Source organism: Protopterus annectens, chromosome 3.part1, assembly GCF_019279795.1.
Source record: "Protopterus annectens isolate FY-2018-M chromosome 3.part1, PAN1.0, whole genome shotgun sequence".
In the NCBI taxonomy this organism is placed as follows: Eukaryota; Metazoa; Chordata; order Ceratodontiformes; family Protopteridae; genus Protopterus; species Protopterus annectens.
This window is the reverse complement of record NC_056732.1, coordinates 143,407,579-143,432,510: the sequence shown is the minus strand read 5'-3', so window position 1 is coordinate 143,432,510 and position 24,932 is coordinate 143,407,579.

Genomic DNA, 24,932 nt, shown 5'->3' with positions numbered 1-24,932 from the left:
CTTATCCCAGCTGAATGTAATCTCCCTGTCATCTCAGATGTCCAAGTGAGAACCGCCCTAAACAAAGCAAAAAACACAGCATCAATGGGTCCTGACGGTATCCCGGGGTGCGTGTTACGTGAACTCCAAGAGGAGCTAAACCCACACATAAAAATGCTATTTAACCTTAGCCTTACTTGGGATATGTACCTGAACACTGGTGTACAGCAACAGTGGTCCCACTCCACAAGGGGGGTGCCTCTACAGACCCTGGAAACTACTGCCCCATAAGCTTAACTAGCCTGGTCTGCAAAGCTATGGAAAGAATCATTATGGAACTCATAAACAGAGACATAGGGGACCTACAGGCACTTGACCCCACCCAGTTCGGCTTTGTAAAGGGCAGATCCTGCCTTTTAAACCTGGTTGACTTTTTCGAAACAGTCACTAGAGCCATTGATGAGGGCAAAGCAGTCCATACAGCATACCTGGACTTGGCTAAGGCCTTTGACACAATACCCCATTCAGGCATCATAGATAAGCTAAACAGCTTAAAAGTAAACACTTATGTCACTAGATGGGTTGCAAACTGGCTAAAGGACAGAACCCATAAAGTTAAAATCACTGGAGCAATGTCAGACTCAAAGCCAGTCACAAGTGGTGTCCCACAGGGATCTGTCCTGGGACCCCTCTTGTTCGGCATTTATTTCTCAGATGTTAAAGCAAACATGGGAGGGCTGTGGCTGACAAAGTTCACAGATGACTGCAAACTAGGCGCCATAGTCGATACACCAGCAGACACACACATCCTACAAAAGGCCTCACTGAAACGGACAACTGGTGCCGTACTCACAGCCTTAAACTAAATGCCAAAAATGTATAGTCATCCCTTTTGGAAAAAACAAAGTACCCACAAATTATCACATAGACAGCAACCCACTGAGTATGGAAAAAGTAATCAGAGACCTAGGGACCCAAGTAGACAGCGACCTCTCATTTGACACCCACGTTGCCAAAGTGGTTAGAAAAACATTCTACCTTGCACACCTCATCATGAAAGGATTCACATCCAGATCCAAGGATGTCATTGTACCCCTATATTCCTCCCTCATCAGACCCATGATTGAGTACAATGCCCCATTTGGTATGTACCTCACCCGGCATTTGCAACAGCTGGAGAGACCACAAAAGTACCTCACCAAAAGGATCAAGGGTCTCCAACATATGTCTTATTCTGCCAGACTAAAGAAACTTCAGCTCTATTCAGTAGCATACCGCCTGCTCAGAGGTGATCTCTGCCTGACGTACAAGGCCATGTCCAATCAGGATCTGATGGACATGCTCCACCTCAAAAAATCCAAATCCATCAGGACCACGAGAGCTAAAGACTTAAACCTCGGCACAAGTATGAATAGGACATGCTGGAGGGATAGATTCATAACCCAGAGGCTTCTCATGCTTTGGAACAGGATCCCAGTTCGTATTAGGCAGAACCCCTCACTGACTCTCTTCAAGAGAAATCTTGATGAGTGGATGGGAGATCGTAAGTTTACCCCAGGGGTTACATCTGTGTCACTGCTAGACAGGGGCACAGTAAACTAATTCTATTATATAAGGGGACCTTCATTGTGTCAACTACTAGACAGAGGCACAGTATTCTAGATTTATTCTGTGCATTTTTGTACCATTTCATGGGGTGGCAAAAGCCACATCACTATGGCTAGGCTTACAAATGCCCCAGGGCAGATAGCCTAGTACTATACTATGAAACTATGAAACTATGAAATTCTGTCTGTAATGGAAAATGTGTAAAACTCATCCCTTTCCAAAAATACCCTACCCAATCACTCCTGGTCACTTTTGACCCATAGCAAAACAAAATTTTAGAAAAAGCTTGTATATAGTTAACTACTGGTGCATATGCAGTTGAATAAGATTATCTCTTTTTCTAAACATGGCTTAAGATCTGGTTTTAATACAGCAGCCTTACTAAGAGCAAGCTATTACATCTTCAATAATATGGATGAAGGTCATCTAATAGGTGCTGATTCATCAGATTATGACAAGCCTTCTACCTAGTTCATCATACTCTATTAATGAGTAAACCTTTAACAAACTAGTTTTGATAACTCCACTTCTGCCTGGTTTGGGGAGTAAATAAACAAATCAAAGTACAGCAGCTTGGTAGATACTTAGATATATGTCTTCTCTCTTCAGGTATAACAGATGGATCTATTCATTATCTCAGCCCAAAATGACCTTTCCTGATTTACTTACTTATTTTATTTTACATTTGTTTACCGGGAATGTCCGACTGGGCCAGAGGCCCATTTTCAGCAGTGGCCTGGGGAGAAAAGCTCCGTTACATTTTACAAGATCACAAGTAGAAATTGTACATACATAACATGACAGATTACAGCATAGCATATTCTGTTTCATTTTTATACAAAATTCAAATGAAAAAACATATAAAGAGATCAAACAGACAAGTATCATATTGGTTATAGGTGTTAAAGTAAACAGAGATACCAAGTGGTGAGTTGAGAAGCATGGGAGACAACAGTCAGCAACTGCACTGGATAAATAGCTGAATCATGTATAAGAGAAAGGCTGTGGCGATAGTTGTTAGGTTGGAGGGGTATGAGTAGGTGCAAGAAGTACCTGAGTAACAAGTTGGGTGTGCTGCTAATCATAGCAAGACCAGGTCATCCGGGGATAGTGCAGGAGCACAGCCACTTATCGATTAGGTGTCCCTTGAGGAGTAGTTTGAATTTAAAAGAGTTAGTAGTGTTGAGTATATGCTGGGGTATTATGGAGTTTCAGGTTTTTGCTATTTGGCTAGAGAACAGGGAATCTCCAAAACTATTGTTGGCTTTAGTGAGTTTTAGTAGAAGCTTGTTGGATGACCGCAGGGCACGACTGGTTGAGTAAGGTTGAACTAATTTTTTTAAGGGCGGGGCAGTTGTCTGGTTGGTGTATAATGGTGTGGGCAATTGTAAGTTGATTGAGAGATAGAAGATTTGGTAATTTGATCCATTTTAGTTGGTGAAGAGCTGAGCAGTGGTGTGATCTGTTAGGAAGGTTAGTAGCAAGTCTAGCTATTTTATTGTAGCAGGCCTCTTAATTGCTTAGGTCAGATTTTCTAACATTTGTGAAAATAGGAGAAGCATAAAATAGAGTGGATAGCAGCTGTCTTCTGGCTATAGACTTCTGGAGGTGTGAGTGAGGAATGATTTGGCTCTGTACAATGATATAATACATCTAAACACACAAAATAGCTTAGCGAGTCACGTTACAAATTTTCCCACACGTACATTTCTCTTTCAAGTTATCGAACTTACTTCACAGAGTCATAGAGGGGGTGACATAAAAAATCTAACAGAAACAAAAGAAGTAAAATGGATTATGAACTTAAAAGCCCACAAATCACCAGATTTGAATGCAATGGTTCCATTAAAACCTGTGTTAAAAAACAGGCGCCTGGTTGTTAAATAGATAAATGGGGCCTGTTACTGCATTACATGATGATTGACTTCAATAGGAGGTGTGTAAGGAACTTGTATGTTGACTGGAGGAAACACACTTTAATTCAACATTTTCAATACAAAGATTCATATGAACTGAAGAAGGCTAATAGCTGAAAGCACTTTTTGTTCTTTGTATGGTCATTGTTTTATGGATGTCTATATTTTATTTCATTAAAGAATAGCATTTTATTTTTATTTTGTTTGTGGCATGCCTTGTTGATGCACTGAGATTTTACTCATTAAGTTTGACGTGGTGGACCTTTGTTAAAGACAGGGCTATGTGTTTGTCATATTTTAGTGAGTTGTCAATTGTGACTCCTAATAGCTTGGTATTGTCAACAGGTTCAATTTTCATATTGTTAGAGGGGTGGATGATAAAAGGGAATGGGGGGTCAGGTGTTCTGTTATTTGGGAATTGCACAAATTTTGTCTTGTTTGGGTTAAGTATGAGGTGGTTGTCAGTAAGACACTGTTCTACATCTGGGAAGGCTTTTTGGGTTCTGTCCAGGAGTTCAGGGAGGGAGGGAACCTTGCAGATGAGTGAGGACTCATCTGCGTATTGAACAATTGTTGCTAGGTAGGATGCAGTACTGAGATTACTGGTGAAGATAAAAAAAAGTAGTGGCCCAAGAAGTGAGCCTTGTGGGACACCTACTGATAGAGGCAGTAGGGCTGAGATCTCTTTCTGCCACTTGAACTGCTTGTTGGCACTCAGACAAGTAGCTGTGAAACCATGAGATGGCTGATTGGGAGAGATTTATGGTGGATAGTTCGTTGAGTAGTTTTTGATGGGATACCGTGTCAAAAGCCTTAGACATATTGAGGAAAATGGATGATACAAATTTAACATTGTTTCTGTGCTGGTTGACTGCATCTGTAGAGCTTAAAAGAGCAGTTGTGGTGCTGTGTTTTGGTCTAAAACCATAATGAGAGCTGCAGATAAGGTTATTGTGGAGTAGAGAGGGCAGGAGTTGTGAATGCATGCATTTTTTGAGAATTTTGGCTGGGTAGTATGGCAATTGGCCTGTAGTCTGATAATTCTGTGGATGCGCCTCCTTTATGCAAGGGGATGATATGAGAGATTTTCCAAAGTTTAGGGATATATTGTTCACAGACAGAATGGTGGATGATTAGGGAGACCTGATATGAGATGGAGTCTGCTGCTATTTTAAGAAATTCTTTGCGAGGTGGATCAATGGCAAGTGTGGGTTTTACTTGTAGAAGTTTTTCTATGAAGTTGGTCTGAATAGGTCTAATCAAAAAAAAGAGTTGGGATGTAGGGCAGAACTACTGGGAATAATTAGCAGAATGTTGTTTTTATTTTTCTCTGTCCTGAAAGAATTCTTTATATAGATGATCTCCTTCTCTTGCATTCAGATAATTCCTCCATTAAACTGAAATGCCATCTACAAGAACAATTCACACAATTAAGGCAGTGGGTCCACAACAACAACAACAACAACAAAAATAGCAACAAACTACTAGTTCATACAAAACATGTACCATGGTATTTGACTCATCACACTGTCTACCCTGCTTTACCACTGCATAACTGAAAGATCTTGTAGGCAACTCCATTCTTCCAGTTCTTTCTTACAGATATCAAGCTATTCATTTAGCTCAAATCCTTAACTTTTCTCTTCATGCAGAAATAGCAATTTCAAATTTCTCAAAAATCTCATATGTACATACAAACTCACCAGCAGTCTAACAGCTGTCTCTAGGAAGGTTATAACAAAGAATACCTTATTAAACTAAAATGACCCTTGACTGCTCATTGTAACCCTAACACAAGAGCCCTGCTCCTGTAGTTTGGCTCCTCTGGACAGGTCTCACCATGTGTTGTAATTCCCTCATACTGGGCAATGAATGTGCAGGGCCCCATTTTGGGGAAGCTTAATAGTCGGACAGCATGGGGCAAACAACACCTAGAAAAAAAGATAATCTCTGCAGACTTATACTTCCTGTAGCTCAAAGAACCCATTGTCATCAGCTGTTAAATTCTGCCGGTGCACTATCTATTTCACTGCATGCAACCTGCTTGCCACTGTGGTGATAATATCCTTAAATATTCATTCCACTTACCTCTAGCCAGAAACCCCTCTCAGTGTAATGGTGATTATTTATTAAGAATATTGATTAAGAATCACACTGTAGGTAACAACACTCTGTAAAGATCCTTGTTTACATTATTTAAAATGGAAAATGCCTTCTCTACATTTGGCCTGGTTATATGGCACTCCATCCCACTAAATATGTGCACCGAACAAACTCTTCCTTCCTTTTAAATAACATGAATATCTGAAATACTCTTCTACCTGCTTGTCCCTATAATCTTTCACCTGATCAGATTCCCACATTCCACACTTCCACCATCTTCAGTTCTGTTTTAGCTTCTTTCACAGCACATATAAATTGTGTTGCTTTTGGTATAAATAAAGCATAATTCACTATTTAATGTCAGGCTGCTCAGAATTCAGTAGCAAACTTATTATGTCATTGATTACCCAAAGAAAGTTTATTTGTAGCAACACAGGACATGGCACTTCATGAATGCCCATTGAATTGACCTCACTCTAAGAAAACATAGATTTGTATCTGCTATCTAAGTTTACTCTACCCTGTTTATTATATATATATATATATATATATATATATATATATATATATATATATATATATATATATATATATATATATATGTGTGTGTGTGTGTGTGTGTGTGTGTGCATTCACTCTGTACCATTTTTTTTCTGTGTAGCTATACTAGTTGTGGTTTTCCATTTGTCACTTCACGTCTTCACTATGCAACCCAGGTTGTGGCAGAAAAGAGTCAGTCTGACCAATCCACTGATCAAGTTAAGAAATGAAATAAATTAATTAAAATGTAAACCACACACACACACACACACACACACACACACACACACACACACACACACACACACACACACACACACACACACACTGGGGGGGGTTATCAATTCATTATGATCATTCAGCCTTGCCAGTATCTTCCCTCATTCTGTACCTCTTTTTGCAGGGTGGCCATGTCAGTCATTCTCAGATGAAATGTGTAGTTTCCCATCTGTTATCTAGGTTATGTTTAAAGGAAGAAAGTGAGTCACACTGCTTAACATGCAAAGGAAGTTTGTGCTGATGAAGATTTACATCTGTGGTTCTAATATTAGTACAGGTATTGGACTTGCAGCGATGCAGGAATTCCAGGCAGCTGCGTCTCTAATGGTGTGGTGAAACAGAGATCTATCCTCAAACGTTTGTAAGATACTGAATAAAGTGATAGAGCTTCAGGGCTGTCTTGATAGCTGAGGGACTTTAGGAACCTTGAGAGTCTTTCTAGTTGTTTATATGTTTAGTGAGATACATTACAAATGAGATACTGAACTCACTAATGGATCTCATCACTGCCAAGCATAAGAAAGTGATCAATTCTTTAGACCTTGGTTATATTCATTTGGCAATGCTAAATAAAAGGATTTCCTGGGAACCATTGTTACATGATGGTCAAAAGAGAGGGAATTTCAACCCAACATCCTAGGCCCCTGACTATATTTTCACTTTGTAGTGTTCCATTGTCTATACAGTATGATTTGGGGAGGGGCTGTCTACCAAAGGTGATGATGCTGTACTTTTCAACATTTAATCTGAGCCCTTTTTTAGTACACTAAACCTTAACTAGGGAGAGTTCATTCAGGAGGGTTTGGGTTTCAGAGACTAACATAACAGCAACTGTCAGTTTGCAGTTGCCTGCAGACTTTGTTAGCCAAGGTGTTGTCTCTTTCTTTGGAAGTCTGAGAAGTAAATGGGAGTCATCAGCCCTGAGCGATCTCACTTTACTTTCCTACTTTCTGATGAGGTACCATTCAACTTGCACAGTGTTGTCTTTCAGCCAGTTTCTTATCTAGCTTACTACATATGGGTCAGTTTTTAAAGAAATTATCTTCTGCATAATGCCAGCATGGAGAATGGTGTCATAAGCCCTGGCCATTTTAAGACATACATGTGTACTGTATGACCCCTGTCCACAGCATCTGTAACCCTTTTGAAGAAGTTTATCAGATTCAATAGACAGGATCTATCCTTCACAAAGTTTAACTGTTGGGGGGAGGGAAGTCTAATACACTTCTCTACATCAGACTTTATGAAGTCAGTTAAAATATATTCCATGACTTTGAAGATGAGGCAGGCATGTAAAAAACCATTTGGTCTGAATCAAGAGCTGGGGACATAATTGATCATTATTACATTATGGTGAATTTTTTATATACATTATTAATTATATATTACATAATATATATAAGGATATCTATTAAGAACATATAGTAAGTATGTATTTTGTTAATTTTATGTATTGTGAATGAAAAATTGAACTGTTGAATTCATTGCTTATACTAATTTTGTATAATTACGTATATAAACTACATAATATATGTTTCCATGTCAATTTTTGTTAGAATAGTTATTTAATATATTGTTTCTATTTAACTTTTTATGTATATAAAGCCATTCTGATATAGAGCTTAGGATACTATGTAAGATAAATGTCCAAATTGTATTCTATATTTAAGTAGAGATCACTTTAAATTTTGATGTTTAAATATACTAATTGATAATCAATCAATTAGTGGTTGATATAAATAGAGCTTAATTTCAAAGCTGTAATGTGATCCTTTGAAGGCGAAAGGCCGAGGTACCAGATCGAAAATAAAGAACTTGGTGGAATTGGACTGTGTGGTTTGTAGCTGGATGTAAGGGGGATAAGTCTGCAAATACCATGCTTGGCTGTAAGGCCACCCTTGGGGGGGTGGGGCAACACTGCACTGCACCTCTCATTAGTGACAAAAACAGTAGTTAAACTTAGGTTAAACAGTTTGAGTGTTTCTACAAGGGCACATTTAACACTATTAATTAAGCAAGCAGGTATATTCTTAGGTCCCAAAAAAGGACGTACATTTGGTCTTGGTTAGCATTTTCAGAAAATAATCCATAAAATTATTAGGAGAGTAAGGGATTCTGGTATTCCAAGGCTTTGGATAGAAGTCTCGGTAGGGGTGGAACTGGCACTAAATGTGTTTGTAAGAATATAGGACACTGTTATGAATTAAGTTCAGAGCAATATAGGAAATTGTTTCTTAGTTTTTTAACATTGTTAAAAATAGATTTATAATTTTCTTTGGTTCCGATGTCCAGCCTAGGTCCATTGGCTTCTTTAATGGACTTTATAGTGTTCACCAGTTCTTTTGCAATGTTTTTGATATTATCCTTGAAAACGTGGGTTGCCTCTACTAAATAATTTAAAGGAAAACAACGGGATATCAAATCAAATATCTCTACCTGATGTCTCCCTAAAATCCTGTTATGTGATACAGCCTCAAAAAAACATAACCGCAGCTTTAAAAAAAAATTCACTATTCTCTTTTACTGCTTAGGCTTCATACTTTTCCATACTGTTTGACTTTCAGTTTTAAAACCAAGATGAAAACTGTCTAGTCGTCTCTTAAATAATGATGTCACATCTGCCATAGCTCTTGCTGAAGATCCTGGGAGGTTTCCCAAAGTGACGTAAACACTGCCTTATTTGCATGCTGTACAGAATCCCTGTGATCCTCCCACATTGTGATGTCAACACTGCCTTTCCCAGCACACTGTTAACCTAATAAATGGACTAGGTGCTGTGTGGAACTCCTTTTCTGTGTTAGCAAATCTTCTATTCATGTGAAGCACTTCTTCTTCACCAGCTGCTACTTCATAAGTAAGGTAAGTCTTATTACTTCTTAATAGTGTATCCTAAATGTAATTTGTCCCTGTTTCTATGCCTCCCTAGCCCTGATATTGTGTCCTCCCAAGTTTTAATTGCACATTAGTGGAGTTAATCTTTTTCTGTTTGTTTTAGCTTAGCCTACTTATTTTCATTTTGATCCAGGGTTTATATTTCCCCAGTTATGTTTAATGCTTGATAAGTTATGGCGGATACTATTTGCTAACAGAAGGGAATAAGAGAAAGTGGAATGTGTGTGTGTGTGTCTGTGTGTGTGTGTGGTGGGAAAATGAATATTGGCTGAAACAGGTAGACACATACTCAAAGTTAACTGTTGCTGTTTGCAGACAGTTCAGAGTGCCTTTGTCCCACTTCTATGTATGGCTTTGTCCTAATTTCTTGAGGTTCATAGGTATTTCAGGATCAATTTATCCTTGCTTTTGAACCAGATTTCTCTGCTTGGTTAGTACACTGCTATAAAATGTAAAAATCGAAATCATTGTAGAAGTAAAGCAGTGTGTGTGTCTGCATGCGTGTATGTATGCACTACCATACTTTATTTTTTAAATATTGACTCAAAAAAGCATGTGGGTGCTGTCATGCAAGTCTAAAATATTTCAAGTTTATAGTGCATCATTTGTTAGCTATTTAAACAGGAAGGGAAAATAAGTGGCAGATTGCTTTGCAAAGCAGGGATTATTGCCAGTGCTATGTAGCTTGGTTTTAAATTTGACAGGAGTAGTGCAACAAAAAAAGTCTCCCACTGTAAGGAGGAAAAGGCTGACAAGCAAACAGTACATTACTCTGGTCACCTGCTGTGACGAGCTGTCAATCACATGCAGATAATCGGTCAAATTACCCTTGGCTCTTTGACAGCTAGGGAAGGTAGGTGTGAAGTGGGAGGGGAGATTCCTTGAAGAGCTAGATTTCAGCCTTCACAAAAGAAAGCAATTTAGCATTTCTAAGATGAAAGGGCTAGAAAATGCATTTTTCAGTTCTGTTCTGTAGCATTTGCACTGCTTGTGTTTTAAGTGGTCATTGAAAAAGGATAACATTTTAACCAAAAGTAGGGGATTTTAAGACTGCAGTGAATGCCTGTTAAGTCAATGAAGTGACAGCAGCTTAAGGCAAAATGTGGCAGATCTGATGCAATTTTTTGGAGACTAAGTATCCCAGAATGCATTATTTGAGGCAGAGTAAACAGTCTGAATTTTTTCAATATGCCAGACCCCATGTGGTCAGAGACAGAAATTGCATCTAAAAATATCTAAAAAGCTCAAAATAGTCTCAGAGTGCTATTGAAATGTAGGAAACATCAAACCATGATGAAATTAATATGTTTTTTGAGTCTGAGGGCGCGGTTGTCCTTTAAGGAGTTTCTTGCTTTTGTTTCTTGATTTATTTATGGCAGTGGACAATCAGGGTGGTTTATTTATGAATTTCTCAAGTTACATGGTTCAGGTAGGGACCACTAGCTCGATGCCTTTTTTAAATGTGTGTAGAATTCTTTATTGAAGCTTGTTGCTGTATAAAGGTAAGTGAATTTTAATATTTCATAATAGAGTAGGATGAAGATGGCATACGGACACCCGCATGCGCGCACACACACACATACACACACACACACACACACACACACACACACACACACACACACACACACACACACACACACACACGCACACACGCACACACACACACACACACATATATATATATATATATAGAGAGAGAGAGAGAGTGTGTGTGTGTGTGTGTGTGTGTGTGTGTGTGTGTGTGTGTGTGTGTGTGTGTGTGTGTGTGTGTGTGTGTGTGTGTGTGTGTGTGTGTGTGTGTGTGTGTGTGTGTGTGTGTATTGTACCTGTTGATTTTCCCACTGTCACATAATTTGACCTAAAACTGTGACTGGTGACTGCCATACTTTCTAAGAGAATTAATGGGTGACAGATCTGAAAATATGGGCCCCTAATATTCTTGTGATAAAACTGTACCCTTGAACTATTTATAATTGCTAAGAGTAAGCATCTTCATTGATGAATATTTACTTTTAGGATTACAGAATTTCATAGGAATTACAAGACAGAGAAGGCAAAGGACTGATTACTGCATGCTAATGCCTACTTCCATGGTGTACTTCATGCATTCATAAGGGCAAAACAGGTCAAGTCAGGGAAGAATTTACAAATACACAGCACTCATCTAGGTCAGTCTTGAAGAATGTGATGTTGTCACTTTGTTTAACATATAATAACAGTCTATTCCAGAGATGGGTAAATGGTAGGTAATAAGTCTATACCTCCAGTGTGGTTTATTTATGGGGTCATGGAGGTTTAAATCCTTAGTTTTAGTGTTGCTCTGTAAACTATTCTGTACTAACTTTGCAAGGAGTCTTTTACCTGGTTCAGATTAGAAATGTACACACCAAGGCTTCCTTATGAAACCCTGGACTGAATCAGAGGTCTGCGGATCTTCAGTTTAACAATCTCCAAACTGAACTCCTCAGCTTGACTTTTGAGAATCATGCAGAATATTTCTTTACACTGCTTTATGAATGCCATGGCTATTACTTCTTAGATATCAGTCATGTTTTATTTATTTATTTGCATTATTTAAAAGTGCTTGTGCACAATGATTGCAAAGTCGGCCTTTAAGACAGAATTTTCTAATAAGTTTATTTAACTCTTAATAGAACAATGCTACTGATCTGGGACGGTGAAGGATTGCTGAAAATGCTGTAAGGTTACATCCAAAAAATTACTTTAACTGTCTTCCTTTATCAGTTTTACTCACTGCAGTTTTGATTGCATCCTCAAGGCTATGTAAATGCATATTTTTGTTGTGCAGATTACGTCTATTTCTTTAGAAGCGAGTTACAATTTCACACTCACTGAACCTTCTGTAGGAATAACAAATACCAGTTCTTCTCTCTAGCTGTAACAATATTTTCAGTGTTTACTGCGGTGGTGGTGCTGCAGTAGTGTTGTCACCTCACAGTTAGATGTTGCCCTTTCGATTCTCAGTTAGAGCGTCTACTGTGTAACAAAATGCGTGAATGGGCGTTCCTTTGTTGAAGGTTGTGCGTTAGGCCCAGCAAGCCAGCACGTAAAACTCTACTGCCAATCATTAGCAGACCGGAGTTCTGCTGTGGCGACCCCTAACCGGGAAAAGCCAAAAGATACACACACACACACACACACACACACACACACACACACACACACACACACACACACACACACACACACACACACGCACACACACACACTGTTTTAATTTTATTTTCCATGTTATTTCTCCCTCTTGTGCACTTAAAGTTTTCACACTTTTGAATGGAAGTATGTATGTTTTCTATCTTAACACAAAGTCTGAGTTCTACATGTCATGAGGGGCATTTTTTTTCAAAGGCAGTGAATCTTGTGTGTTTCTACAATCTCATCCCTCCTACACCTAAGCAAGAAGTAGCATCTATAAACAACAGCTAATAAAAAAGAAAATGTTTACCGATCGCTACAAAGTATTAAACAGTAATAGCATTCTGCTTCCTTTCTTACTTGTTTTTTCCCAGCCTTTGCTTGTAAATGAGAGCTGTCATTTGTAGTACTGGGTAAATTTCACAGGGGTATGGTGATCATTCTGATTCACAGTTCCCCATCAATCTTTTTTTTTCATTTTGCCACTGCATTTTATTCGGTTGTCTAACACGGATGGCTTTTTTAGTCTAAACCCTGAAAAGTTGTTCATTAAATGTTATCTTTCTCATCTGTAGTGCTAATGCTTTTGGTCTGTGTATCTTCAGTACTGTCTCTGACATTCCAGTTTTAACCATCACACCTGAAGAATGATTTACACTGACATTTACTTTTGACTAGCATCTGTCTTTACCTCTGTTTTTTTCCCCAAAAATCTAGTGATTGCGCTCATTTTCCAGTCTCTCTTTAATTCATTGTGTCTATTCTCATAATTTGAGTTGCATGTTTTCCAGATGTCTTGCTTCAACCAATTGTCAAACTGTATAATTTTATTATAGTTCATGGAATTTCTTATGATCCTGATGTATTTTAGGTTATATCAGGAATAACCTTTTAAGTTGACTACTGCTCTTCAAACCATTTCATCTTTTGAAATTTTAGCAGTTCATTTTTGTAATATTTCCAACTACATTACTCTAAAATCCACTTTTTCTTTCAAGTGCAGATATGTTGAAATAATTTTCACATAACGTTTCCTTTAGATCCCCCTTTTAGTTGCAAAACTTGTTTTTAATACAAACAACCTGGATGAAATATCAAGCCTTGTAAAAAGTAAAAAAAAAAATGTAACAGCCAAATAGCTCATCTAGCATATAACAAAAATGGACCATAACTGGAATAAATTCAGAACATCAGATGTTGACTGCCAGAACATCAACCTGAAAGATTGCATCTCACAATATGAAATGGGTTGTGAATCACTTTTAAAGAAGCCAGCAATTTGTTGTCTGAGACTGCAGTACAGCAAGGGCTATTTTTTTACCTTTTCTCCACTGTAGTTCAATCTCAGAGTTGGTATATATAAAAAGCAGGGGCTATGGGGTGCAAAGCCCCCCATTTGGGTGTGCAGATGGACTTGTTTTTTGTCAATGTTGTGAGGTTTGACCTTTCAGGGTCGTTGTTTTGGGAGTCGACATTCAGAATGACATTCTGAATTTATTCCCCCTAAACACAGTGTGAGACACTAATACACTGCTACTCTACTGTATAACAAAGACATTAATTATTTTACTGTAGGTCCTAGTTATCAGTATTCAATAGATACGTCACTGGATGTAAACAAAAATAAATAAATTGTTTATCTAAAACTTCTCTTTTATATAATAAACTGTGTAGTTGTATTAACTAAATTGTTCAGAGTTTTTAAAAGATGTGTTGATGTTTTAGTTCTGATGTTTGGTACAGGGATTATGCATTACCTTAGAAGTTTTAGTTACCATTATTCATGTTTTCAGTAAGCAAGATGCAATTAATGGTAGTACATCTGTTGCTCACTTAGTAAATTAGAAACATACTGCTTATCTGAAGTAGATGGACTTCTGTTTACCTTTACACAATGGGTACAGTACACTCAACCCGTGTATGAAGAATGCTGCCTTACATCACTGTGTATGGGGCGTGCCGTTACTCTTCATGCTGCAAACACAAGTGTCCAGCCACTGTGAAAAGGATATACTGCTCACCTAGAAAGTATGGAATGTGATTGTTGTCAGACTCCTTGAGAAGATGTTGCTACCACTCAAGAAGTTAAAGCACATTTCTTCAGTTAATTCACCAAGCCCTGGTTATATCCACCCATCTCTTTTTAAAAGAAACATTCTCCTCTGCCTATTTATCTATCTGTCTATGTATTTAAGACTTTTTCCCATTTTACATATGCATGCTGATATTACATCTTTGTACAACGGCAGCACTGCTACCAGTGCTAATACTTATCCTACACTGGTGGATATATTTTATTTTAGGTCTGTTTTAGTTAGCCAGCCTTCACCTGACTGGTGTACTCCACAGCCACCTGACTGGTGTACTCTACAGTTTCCTTACTGCCTGTTTGTTCTCCCCACTGCCAATCACTTGTAATCTCTACAATGCATAAACCGTTGGGTGGGGGATGGGAGACAGGAGATTGCATGTCTTTACTATCATATTTCTTGGCTGGCTTTTTATCTTCCTGTTTATTTTGTAGAGACACAAACACAAAGCAGTTTTATAATGCAGTTAGTGGGGGCATTATGCACACTTATGCCCGTGCTATAATAATGAAATGCTATAGTTCCCCTATGCAAGAATAAAAAAAGGCATACCAATGTTTTCTTGTATCATGCTGGTTTTTCCAGGCTCTTCTTCTCTTTTTACATTACAGTATCTACATTTCTTAAAACTGAACAAAGAGAAAGAAAATGTATTTATTTATTTATTTGCTTTTGTTTACTGGGATGGTCCAGCAGGGCCAGAAGTGCCCATTTTCAGTGGAGTAATGCGAAGAAAAGCTCCACATATAAGACAGTTCACACACAATACAGAATTTATATTAATAAGAACATTTATTACATATTATTGGCAGCTTATAGAATTGATGAAAAAAACAGTATATAAGTGATCATTCTCAAATCAAGATATTATACAAGCAATACAGACTATATACACGAGAACATTCCATATGAGTAGTTTTCAGCTAGCAAAATTTATATAGGGCACTACATGCAATGGGTGCAAAGCAGATACAGGAATTAATTAGAGACTAGGTATTTAAACTTTTCACATGTTTAGGAGGTGTAGTAGATGAGCAATAGGCTATATGAGTCCTGTTGCAGGAATCAGCAAAGTCGGTGGGTATTGTGGCAGATATAAGTAGAGGTATGATATTAAGGTAGACTGTGAGAGTACCTGAATGTCTCACCTGGTTCAATGGTAGGTCTATAAGGGTGAGGAAGATAAGGAAGTAGACAGGAGGGATCAATGGTAGGACAATGAGGGTTAGTAGAAGAGGGAAGTGGACAGGATGGAGAGGCAGAGTAAGTTAAAAGACAGGTGGATGTGAAAGGAGGATGCCAGAGTTGTAGAGTAGGGGTGAGAATAGTTGTGATGGCTGATGTTAGGTTATATCAGATGTGGTGTTAACACATGTGCACAGCCAAAATAAGGGGAGGTGTTGTTTTAGAGATGTCTTTGAAGAGCGTTACTGATCGGGTGGATCTAAGTGTTTGGGAGAGGGAGTTCCAAAGTTTTGCGATGGTAAAGGAGTAAAGCATCTGGCCAGCCAAAAGTTTGGGTTTTTGTACATTTATGAGTAGTTGGTTGTTGGATTGGAGTAGTCTGTTAGGATGGTATAAAGTAAGTATAGAAGATAGAGCAGGGCACATGGATAGATTAGGAAAGAATTTGTGAGCTGTAGTTAGTTGGATAAAGGTGAGATAGTTGGGGAGTTCAAGCCATTTTAGGTTGCGTAATGATAAGCAGTGGGGGATGAGTAGGAGGCATTCATTACAAACTTAGCAATTTTGTTGTAGCCTGAGTCTAGTTTGGACTTTAGAGAGGACTGAATGTTGGTGAGGAGGGGGGCACCGTATAAAAGAGAGGGTCATAGAAAAGAAGAGGCAAGGGAAAGTCAGGCTGATGCACTGAATAGATGTTTGTGTCAGTAGAGAGTGCCAAGCTTTTGATGTGTCTTTTTGGCATTGGACTGGATGTGCAGGTCGAATGTGAGGTTTTCATCTATGATGACACCTAGGAGTTTTGTGCTAGGTACAATGTCAATGGTGGTACCATTTAGGGATTGAATGGTGAAGTTCTCTTTTTGTAGGGGTATGGATATTTTGGGGTCAAAGATTACTAGTTTGGTTTTGTTGGGGTTCAGGGCAAGATGATTATTAGAAATCCAAATTTCAGTGGAGGTGAGGGTGTTTTGGGTGAGTTGGTGTAGTTCTGAGGAGTTGTTTGCAGTGCAGATGATAGTGGAGTCATCTGCGTACTGGATGACTGAGCCTTGAGAGAGTGTGGTGTGGAAATTATTGATAAATATACTAAACAGGAGTGGGCCTAAAATGGAGCCTTGAGGAACACCAGTGGTGGTATTTAGGAAAAGGGAGTAAGAGTTCTGCCATTTAGTTGCCTGTTGCCTGTTAGTGAGGTAATTAGTGAACCGGTTTAGAGTTTGAGGTGAGGTACCTCTGTTAGTAGGTAGTAAATAGGCTTGTTCCGACTGAAGAGTCTCGGTTCAAAAACTAGGATGAAAGTTCAAAAAAACGAAAACCATAGACTCACCACGAAAAAAAGTCTCTTTTCTGCAACTTTAAAAGTACAAATTTTATTTTGGTAAGCGCTTTCGCGTATCAGAAGATACGATTCCTCAGTCCATGAACTAATGAAAAACTTTGCCTCCTTTTATATGATTATACAACCATCAATAAACATTTAAACAATTAAAAATAATTCAATTAACGTAGTTAACAACCTAGAATTCTTCAAGCAACAGTGCCGCATAAAGTGCTTCAGTGTTAAAATACAAAGTCAAAAATACTACATTTAATTAAAAAAAAAAAAAAAAAAAAATATATATATATATATATATATATATATATATATATATATATATATATATATGTACATATTATTTAAAACCTTGGCATATATAGCATCATAGATTTGAATAAATAAGCATAAATAAATAAATAAGCTGAAAGTATCTGATGGCATCTAGAAAAATGGATAAATAAAGAGATGAATAAACATGTAACTTTTTAATATGATGACTGTTTAAACTCTAAAACTGGATGAGCTGAATCACACTAAAAATATAAATATATGTATATATATATATATATATATATATATATATATAAATAGTTGAACTTCTAAATGATGTATGTATAAAAAATAGCAATAATAAAATCAAATATGAAGCCTGTGTATTAATGTAATAGCAAAATACATGTAAACCACATAATTCATGTAGATAACATAATCCATATAAATGACAAAATTCATGTAAATAACAATATTCATCATGTAGCATTCTAAGTATTTAAAATATCAAAATATAAAATATATAAACTATTAAAAATTATTGATATTATTAGAGTCTATCTACGAGATTTAAGGTATGATCTGAGTGATACATAAGTGTTCAAACCAGGGGGAAGATGTGCCCTGAGTTTGAAAATCCACTGTAACTCTTTTTGTTCGAGATGGGACATATAGTCACCACCTCTTGTACTATGCTTAACAATTTGCAAAACTCTAAAAACAAATGATCAGGATACAGCTTAATATGCCTAGCTAGGGCATTCAGTTCATTACTGCATTTAATGTCATATGAATGGTTGTAGATCCTGTTTTTTAATTTTCTCGTAGTCAGTCCTATATAAAATACAGAACAAGATGTACAAGTAGCTAAATAAATCAAGCCTGAAGTGTCACAGGAGGCTTGAAACCTCGGGACGAAGGAGTAATTCACAACCGGATGTTTAAAGGGTACCTCTGTTAGAGAGTTGTGTTAGAAGGAGAGAGTGGGATATAGTATCAAAAGCTTTAGAAAGATCAATAAATAGTGAAGATACGATTTTACCAGTGTCATGGGCTCAGTTGACAGTGTCCATGAAGGATATGAGGGCAGTGGTGGTACTATGTCCTGGCCTAAATTTGTGTTGTGTGGGGGAGAGGATTTGATTGTGAGTCAGATGGTGAAGAAGCTGGTAATGAATACATTTTTCTAGAATCTTAGAGATGGGTGATAGTTTAGCAATGGGGCGGAAGTTGATGGTATCTATGTTGGGGCCCCCCTTGTGTAGATGGAGGATATATGCTTTTTTTCCAGATGATGGGCATATAGGATTCTTGGATAGATCTGTTTAGAAGTCTGCTGATAGGGTAAGTGATTGAGTTGGCTGAGATTTGCAGGTATTTGGAGGGTATATTGTCAGGGGCATTTGTGCATGGTTTGAGTTTTAGAAGCAATTTTTTAATAGTCAAGGTGGGTATAGGTGACAGAATAAAGTTGGAAATAGGGGGTGTACTGGTGTTAGCTGTGGTGAGGTCTGTGGTGGACAAGTTGGTCCTGGGAAAGGTAGCAGTTAGATTGTCTATAGTATCTATGAAATAGGAGTTGAAGGTTGCAGCAATTTCAATAGGTGTTTTATTTGGGTCTGAGCAAGGATTATTACTAGAGCCTGGGTTTAATAAAGAGTTGAGAGAGCTCCAGAATTTCTTTGGGTTTTGCTTGTGTTGATTTTATAATGTAAGGTAATGTTCTTTTTTGTTTTGTAGTACTAGGTGCTTAACCTGGATTCAGAGCTGTTTGTACTGGGCGAGGTCAGATGGGTTTTTGTTATTTTGCCAGATTTTCCATGATTTGTCCCTGCGTTTCATGATATCCTTAGTGGATCTTGTTAGCCAACTAGCATGGTTGGTCTTTACTCTCATTTGTCTAAGGGGAACGAGATTGTTTAGTATGCTGAGGAAGGTTGAGTTGAAGAACTCAACTCCCTCATCAAGGGGGAAGTGATTTTAGTGCATTCCAGTTGATGCTAAGCAACTTTTGGTTAAGGCTAGATGGACAGAACTGGGATTTATCTCTGGTAACCCTGTACTAATAACCATCCAAAAGTTCACTGGAAACACCAAATAAGGGCTCCAAGGCCAACAAAAGTTATTGGGTATTACTGAGGCAAAACACACCAAAAAATGAACGCTCTCGAACAGATACGTTTTCGACAAACTTCTTCATCAGAAACAAACAATAAACCACATTTAACAGTTGTTATATACCCTATCTTTTGAATTTAATAAGTAAATTGATTGTCCAATAAAAACAGTGATAGAATGACACACACTTAATTAAAATTATTCAATTAAAAATCCAAGTTTTAAAACTTCATCCTGAACCAATAACATTACTGTCAGAATGCTGTAAAAACAAAGATCTGAATGCAAAAAACACTAATACAGAATATACCATTTTGTCCACTGGTTTAAAGCAACATAATATATGTTTAATAAATATATATGAACAAATGTATAATTAAATAAACCTATTCCTTTTGATAGCAAGGGAAATCTGTCTAGTAAAACATATAATAGTGCTGCCACCTGGTGACTTGTCTGAAAAAGTACATCAAAGTTTTGCTGATCTTAACTTAAGCACAGGCATAATTGACAAAAAGTCATTTAAACCGGGAGCTTTTGTAGATTCCAAAATAATCTGCCAAAACAACAACCTATATTCCAACTTTGCCTCCCACATACCTCCCCTTATATCCTTAGGGACTATACTGATGTTTATTAATTGTTGTAGTACATTCACGTTGTATAAAGGCCGGTAAGTGGCCACTTATATTATTGGAGATTGTACCAACGGACATGATTTATTTGAGTCAGACACTAAAATCCAGTCTAGGATTGAGCCATTAGTATTAATTCAATTAGGCTTGGTATGGGGAACCTGTTTTCTTTAGAATCCTTATTACACTCAAAAATAAGTGATAAAAAACTACTGTTAATAACAAAATTGTGTTTTACTTACAGTTAACTCTTTCCTTCCTCTTCCCCTCTCCTAAATACTCTTCCAAACATTAATGACATGAAGTAAGGTGTATGCTTTGGAGTTCCTTACAAGTTAAAGTCAAAGATGTCCAATATTTACATGTTTTCTAGTTCTGTCATGTTTCACAAATATAATTAATGTTTTGTAACCCCACATTTACTTGCCAATTTCTGAGTTGCTAGTTTTCTTCTTGTTGATTTCCATCTCCCAAATCCAGTCTCTGCTTCATTTACAACATACTCCTGGTTCTTATAGTCAACTCTTGTGCTTTTTCTGTGTCTCAAGCATTTTCCTTTGAAACATTGGAAAATGTTTCACTGGTACAGTTTCTATATGGGCTTTATTACCAGAGGAACAAGAAGCAGAATCTCCTTCTGTCTGATAGCTCACTTTTTGTTGGAAAAACTTTTGTATTTCCTCTTTAGCTTGTTCTACAGCAAAAAAGGATTTTTGATCCTCCAGAAAAGAATATTGTAAGAATGCATCTTTACTATTAAAGGTGTAGGCTGGTTTTTCATGGCCAGATTTGGAGCATGCACACAATGTGTCTTTTCAATTAACAACTCCTGCTGTGAAATATTAGTCCAGTTGCTTATTTGTGGTTTCATAAAATGAATACAGTCTGTTTTCTCCATCTTCTCTGATAGAAGAGAAAAATCTGTCCTCTAATTCTATTATTTTTTGAAACATCTCCTCTTAAGCAGTTTCATATTCGGCCAGTGTTTTCTTCATTTCAGCCTCTGATTTTTGCAGTTTTATCACCTTATCTGAATAGCTGTTTAAAGCTTCTTCCATTTTTTTCCAGCCTTTTGTAATTTGAATTGATATATTCTATCAGTATTTTATTTGTTTTAATCAAATCTGAGGACATTTGACTTATTTTTCCCCTCTAGATTACTGGAAGCCATGTCTTGCACCAAAGCTAGAGCTTGCACTGCTTTTTGCTGAACAGCTGTAGAATTCTTCCCAACCAGTGTTTTCTCTTCACGTTGTGTGATTGATTATCTTTCAGGTTCTCTGAGTTTGTTTTTTGCCGACATCCAGGCAGTGCACTTACTAGCCATTTACTGAAATTTACCCAAAAAGGCAAGTTCACTGGCTCTCTTTTCTAAGTTTCTGTTCTCACACTGGGAGAGCTGAAATTAAAGTGTTGCTCGGTGTGCAGCTATTTTGGAAGTCCTTTACCTGAAAATGTTTGAGAAAATATTTCCATATACCTTTCCAACTGGGTTTATCATATTTCTGAACATAGGTGCTGGAGGTGTGAGGAACAGACTCCTGAGATCTGGCAGCATATTTTCTGGGGGTTGACCCAGCTTAGATGAGTTTTTAAAAGATGGCTACATGGAATTATTTATGGTATTTATCTGTAGGATGGTTGCTAATACTTTCAGTGCATGCACTACTCAGGGAGAAGTACATGACTGGCCAGGCATGTGTTGAAACTGTTTGTTTGCATTTATTTACTGGGAAAATCCAACTGGGCAGAGCCCCTTTTCAGCAGAGGCCTGGGAAGGAAATCTCAAGAGTACATAACAATGAGAATACAAGAGTACAATAATTACTTTTACTGTATACATTATAGTAATGCATAACATTTCAAAAAGAACAATAAACTGAATTTGTTAAATCTGAGTAACACATGCTTTAAAATACAATTCACTTACTACCAATCTAAGAGCAGCTGACCATTTTATCATACTAGGGTGAAACAGTCACATTTTTCCCAAATGTTGACACACTTTTTTTAATACAGTTAATTCAACTTACATTTGGGCCAGTTACAACCCTTCTTCTACACACCTTTCCACTGCTTTTCAGCCCATTTGCTCATAAGAAATATTATCCTTCCACGTGCAGATTGCAATATTCCATAGTCTCTACAGTATACTGAGTGAAAAAAAAAATACAGATATTTCCTACCTGAACCAGTACCACTGATTTTAACTGATTTATGTATGACATATGCTATTTATCTATTTATTTACATTTGTTTAATGGGAAAGTCCGACTGAGCACACGTCCTTTTTCAGTGGAGGCCCGGGGAGAAAAGCTCCACAAGTACAATGTAAGTAAAATAGTACAATAGTAAGAGTTCACTGTAAGTCACATGACATTTAGAGTACAACAGTAGCATGCCATTCAGAGTACATAGATCAATAGTAAGGAAAAACATACAATAAATACTGAGTAATAAGCTGAATGTTACAATTGAGAGACAAAGAGAGAAAACTAAAAGTTATGGAGATAAAGCATGTTTAGTGGCAGATGAACATATAAGCTGTACAAACTGGCTAGGAGCCATGTTAATCAGTGTTGGAGCAGGGACAGACCCAATGATTTTTTAGGTGCAATTTGAGAGTGGCTTTGAATAGAATGCTGGATGGTAATTTGGTTATTGAGGGGGGGAGGCTGTTCCATAGTTTGGATATGGTACAGGAGAATAGAGCTTCTCCTGCTGAGTTTTTGGGTTTGGTGGTAAGAAGTAGATTTTTGCTGTTGGATCATGTGGGTCTAGAGGAGCTGTAGGGTAGGAGTAGGTTTTGAAGAGATGGAATCTTATGAGGGTGGTTTATTTATTTATGAGCAAATGAGAGTTGATTTAGGTGAAGAAGCTATGGGAGTTCAAGCCAGTCCAATTCCCTGAGAGTGTTACAGTGGTGGCTGCGGTAGGAAGCGCCCGTTGCAAATTTTGTGATTTTATTGTAGCAGGTTTCAAGCCTGTTTAGGTCAGATTGTCTAAGGTTGGTGAGTATGGGAGAGGCGTAAAGTATGGTTGAGATAAGTTGGGAGTTGGTGATAGAGGTTCTGGCTGCCTTGGTTAGGTATTGTTTGTTTCTATATTGTGCCCCGAGTTTTTTGTGTACTTTTTTATGGTAAGAGATATGTGGAGGTCAAATCTGAGTTTGTTGTCAATTTCCACACCAATAAGTTTGGTGTGCTCTGATGAGGAGATAAGGGTGTAATTTTTGACATGTATGTTGAAGTGGTTGGTAATTTAGTTAGATATGGAGGATTGGAAGATGAGGACTTTGGTCTTGCTGAGATTGAGTAGAAGCTGGGCATTGGATAGCCAGCTTTCTACAGATGTGAATGATTCTTGTGTGATCTTATGAAGTTCTAGTAAAGTAGGGGCAGAGCAGATGAAGGTGGAGTTGTCTCCGTATTGGATGAGAGTAGCATGTTTGGTGGAGGTATGAAGGTTATTAGTGAATAGGGAAAATAGTAGGGGGCCAAGAATGGAGCCTTGGGGGACACTGAGAGTTACGGGGAGATGAGGGGATAACTGATCTTGCCAAACAACTGATTGCTGTCAGTCTGACATATAGTTGGTGGCAGAGCACGAAAAGGAGAGATTAGTGAGGACCGAGAGGAGCATGTCATGTGATACCATAGCAAAAGCCTTTGATAGGTCCAGAAATATAGTGGAGGAGAATAAGCCATTGTTTTTATGTTGTAAGATCATGATGGAGAAGGAAAGTAAGGCATTGGTGGTGTGATATGGCCTGAAGCCATGTTGGATTTTGGAGAGTAGATTATTAGCTAAGAGATAGTTTAATACCTGAGAGTTAATACATTTCTCAAGGATCTTAGAGAGTGGGGAAAGGGTGGCAATGGGGTGGTAGTTGGAAAGGTCAGTGGAGGAGCCTCCTTTGTGCAGGGGAATGATGTGTAAAATTTTCCACAGGGTAGGCACATAGCTTTCTGATATGGAGTGGTTAATTAATACGGAAATTGGATAGGCTAGGGTGTCAGCTGCTATTTTTAGATATTCTTAAGGAAGGTTGTCTGCTGTGAGCATTATGGACTTGAGTTTTGTCAGAAGTCTTTTTATATAGGAGGTGGATACTGAGGAGAAGGTAAAAGGGGGGGTGGAGGACTGGGGTTGTATCGGGCTGAGGGTATAGTGGGTGAGAAGTGTTGTTTTTTGGCTAAGGATAGTATGGTTTCCGTGAAGTGATTGTTAAAGGAGTCAGCTATACTGCTGGAGGAGGAGGAGGGGATGGTAGGTGGGGGGGGGGTGCTTAGTTTACCTGGGTGGAGTATAGAGTTTATTGTGGACCAGAATTGTTTAGGATTTTGATGGGAGGAATTTAGGGAGGACTGATAAAAAGAAGCTATGTTCTTACCATAACGTTCTATGTTTGTTGTCCTTCATCTCGCCTACTTTCTTGCTGTTTGGGTTCGGAGCCGAACTCAGCTCCAACTCGGCCACATACTATAGCTCAAAAAGTCTTTACTGGCTTGAGGCTAACCCAGCATGCCTAGTGGTAGCTACCCAGATCTTGTTTGTGATAACCAACCACTAGACAAAGCAGGTAAAAAAAAAATCAATTTACCAAAAGTTACCATAGCAGATAATCCCCTTGTAACAGGAAGGAGGCATAACAAGGGAGGGGACAAAGACTATATCTAAGCAGCTGGAGTGACAGTAGAAACTCAGCCAGTGTAGCCAAAAAAAAAGGGAATCCTCTTGATAATCCAGGAAGGGGGAAGGAAGGAGGAACGCAAGAAGGAAGGCGAGAGGAAGGCTAACAAACATGGAACTTTATGGTAAGAACATAACTTCTTTATGT